Here is a 3,851-nt window from a genome sequence, read left to right as displayed (position 1 = left end):
TATGGACAAGAAGGACCAATCACAACAGGGGTTGCTGCTGAGCAAGAGTTTATTGGCTTCTAGTCTCACACTGGCTGTTGCTTGATGGAGTTGATAAGCCCATTGGTAGAAGAGTCATGAGAGGTCGCCGGGGTGTTGCCCTACAGCTCAGGTTCAATCTTCTTAGCCAGCTGCTTACCCAGCTTCACTCCCCACTGGTCAAAGCTGTAGATGCCCCACATGATGCCCTGAATGAAGATCTTGCGCTCATACATGGCGAGCAGCGATCCAAGGATGAACTGCGTGAGCTTGGTGAACACATTGGAATTGGTTGGGCGATTTCCTTCAAAGACCTTGTGTGTCCTCCGTACTCTTCCCCATGGCCTGGAGCTCTTTCTGGGCCTCTTCTGTTGTTTTCCTCTTCATCAGGGCTTCAGTCTGGGCTCAGAAGTTGGCCAGAAGGATCTTGTGATCCAGTCCCTTTCGTATAGGGTGCTGAGTCTGGACTGGGATGAGGAAGTCACCAGGTATTATCTTGGTACCGTGATGGATAAGCTGGTAGAAGGCATGCTGGCCATTGGTCCCTGGCTCTCCCCACAAGATGGGGCTTGTCTGGTATTCCATACGGGTGCCGGCCTTGGTGATGTACTTCCCATTGGACTCCATGTAACCCTGTTGGAAGTAGGCAGCAAAACCGTGCAGGTACTGGTCATAAGGCAGCATGGCCTGTGCTTCACAGCCAAAGCAGTTGATGTACCAGACACCCAGAAGAGCCAGCAGGACTGGGGCGTTCTTCTCCAGGGGTGTGGTACGGAAGTGCTGGTCCATCCAATGAGCCCCCGAAAGCAGCTGCTCAAAGTTGTCAAAACCCATGTGCAGGACAATGGAAAGTCCGATGGCTGACCACAGCGAGTACCTTCCTCCAACCCAATCCCAGAACTCAAACATGTTTTGAGGGTCAATTCCAAACTCCTTAACTTTGGTTGTGTTGGTAGACAGGGCGACAAAGTGCTTCGCAGCTGCAGAAGGATCCTTTGCCTACATGAGGAACCACTCCTTCGCTGTCTCTGCATTTGTGATGGTCTCCTGAGTGGTAAAGGTCTTTGAAGCAATGATGAACAGGGAGGACTCTGGGTTCAGGGAGGCAAGGGTTTTGGTAATGTGGGTCCCATAATGTTGGAAACAAACCAGACTTGAGGACCACCTGAAGAGTACGACTTAAGGGTTTCAGTCACCATGAGGGGTCCCAGGTCAGAGCCACCGATACCGATGTTGATGACATCCGTAATGGGCTTGCCAGTGTAGCCCTTCCAGTCACCACTGCGGACATGCTGGCAGAAAGATTTCATCTTGTCCAGTACCCTGTTGACTTCTACCATCACATCCTTGCCGTCCACCAGAATGGGTGTGTTGGACCGGTTCTGCAGGGCCACGTGCAGTACTGCTCTGTCCTCAGTGAAGTTGATTTTCTCACCATTGAACATGCGATCCTGGGCAGCCTCCACACCCCTGAACTTAGCCAGGTCTACCAGCATGTGCATCACTTCCTCTGTCACAAGGTTCTTGGAGTAATCCAGTAGAATCTGCCCATGGTTGACGTTAAGGGTCAAGCTGAAACAAATGAAGCGCTTCTTGTCAGAGTCGAAAAGACAGTTGAGCTTGTAACTGTGCTCGCGGTGCCATTGCTGAAGCTTCTGGAACTGTGGATTCCGGGTGAGGGCGGCCATAGTAGCACCAGTTGGGGACACGGACAGGGACCGGCTAGTAGGAAGAGGAAGCCGGCCATAGTATTTTATGTAAATAGTTTTACCTGTACCTATGGTGTGGTGCTGTGGGTTAATGCGCTGGATTGCAAAGTTGGTTTGAACTGCAAGGTTGATGGTCAAGCTCACCAGCCATCCTTTGGATACCCTATACAGAGTTGCTATGGGTCAGAACCGACACAGTTACACATAACAACAACAATAACAATGTGGATAGTAGAATGCCCTTGAGAGGTGGTAAGCAAGAGACTCATTTAGCCAGTTCTCCCAGACTTCCAGGTAAGTCAAGATTTAAATAAAAAATATATTATTCTTGCTGTAGTCTTTTGTCAAATCACTTTTTTTGTACTATCCTATTTTTAAAAATCAACTTTGGTATTTATTTCCATATTTTCCCCTTTTTTATTAATTGCATCATGCATTTCTGCATTGGCTTTAGTGTGTGCCTTGCTTGTTTGTCCATTAGCAACAAACATGTTTTAGCTGCCTATTAAATGAGTGTACTTTTCCTATGAACACATTGCTGTTGTTAAGTGACTTCAAGTCAGTTCCAATTCAGAGTGACTATGTATAGGGTTTCTGAGGAGCAGCTGGTGGTTTTAACCACTGACCTTCTAGTTCAAACTGACCTTGTGGTCTAGTGCATTATACTGCAAGCACCATACCAGGACTCCTTGAACACATTAGAGGAAGCATAAATTTGTCCTGATAGTGATTACAAAATCATTTAAATTATGAAATTATGCCCAATGTATTTTGCTTTGAAAATAAAATCTTATGAAATATGTTGAATTTATATGTTATGATGCATTCATTTGTACCAATAGTTTCCATAAGTTAGGAAACATTAGGGTGAACATTAGATAGCCAGTTCAATTTGAACTGCAAGACGGTGGTTCAAACCCACTAGCCACTCCTCTGAAACCCTACAGAGGGTCCTTATGAGTCAGAATAGACTACACAGCACTTAAGAACAATAAGATATAGCAGCAAAATCTAAGGTACAATAGCAAACATACAACTCTTGTATTTTGAATAGATTTTAAACTCAGTAACACCTCAAATGCTAATGTATTTTGCTCCTGAGCCAACGAATGTCTCCCACAATTTCTCTCCTGTACCTTACATTATATCTCTATGTGGCAGGAATGATAATTTCTTACAAACCAAACAGAATGGGAATTTAATTTTAAACTTCAAGAAATGAAAAAGCAATACAGAAAGTTAGTGCAGGAGACTGAAAGGATACTAGAAACATGAAAGAGAAGAACAAAATGATTTGGGGAAATCCTGAGCACTTGTTTTTAATACTAATGGTTGCAGTCTGAAGTTCAGCTAAGGAAGCTGAGAGGTGTACAGAGTGCTTCACATTATGTTCTAGCAGATGGTTAAGTAGCGGTTTTTATTAGCTCATTCATCTAGAGCATTTTCATCTATATTAAAATTGTCCCAAAGGAAAAAAGAAGTTTCAGAAATGTTTGTGATCCTTTACTTTGGAAGAAAAATCCATTTTCTATGATTTCTGTCAAGTGCAAAAACCTGTTTAAAGGAATTAGATGTGATAATTCACTGCTTAGATTTAGTCCCTTTTGCAATACTGCTTCCCACACTTTCATTTTATTTCATTCAGTTCAAGTGACTTTAGCTTGTGATTTCATGATCAAAATTTATACAAACTCATGAGTGCATGCATAGGTATATATGAGTGTGTGTATGTGTCTGTGTGTATATGTATGTGTTTGTGTATGTGTTTTGAACACCAACATCTGTTGAAAATGCTACATTTGAGCACCTATTTTGTTAAAGACTTCCTCATCTCTACTTGGTGCTCTTATGCCTATCTCATCGTTTGCTCAATGGTGTTTTAAATCCATTATTCTGAAGGAATTATATTAACTCTTGTGAAAATGTTGATTGGGTTTATTGTTTGAAGGTGTTATTGCTATGTGCATATGTATGCTGATCTGTGTGTTTCTGTGTGTTTGTTGGGTGGTAGTGGAAGGATAATAAGAATGGCTGTTTAAAACTAAGTACAAAGTTACAAATAATTTTAACAAATATTACAAAAGAAAACTTTTTTACTGTTCCTGAATATGATCGCTAATAAGA

General features: G+C 42.6%; 1 pseudogene; it reads right to left on the bottom strand.

Annotated features, from left to right (window-relative positions):
* Positions 1 to 65: 65 nt before the first annotated feature.
* Positions 66 to 1,706, bottom strand: LOC102836326 (annotated as a pseudogene).
* Positions 1,707 to 3,851: the final 2,145 nt, after the last annotated feature.

Source organism: Chrysochloris asiatica, unplaced genomic scaffold, assembly GCF_000296735.1.
Source record: "Chrysochloris asiatica unplaced genomic scaffold, ChrAsi1.0 scaffold00053, whole genome shotgun sequence".
Lineage (NCBI taxonomy): Eukaryota > Metazoa > Chordata > Mammalia > Afrosoricida > Chrysochloridae > Chrysochloris > Chrysochloris asiatica.
The sequence above is the reverse complement of the archived record's forward strand: the minus strand, read 5'-3'. Positions and strand labels throughout refer to the sequence as shown.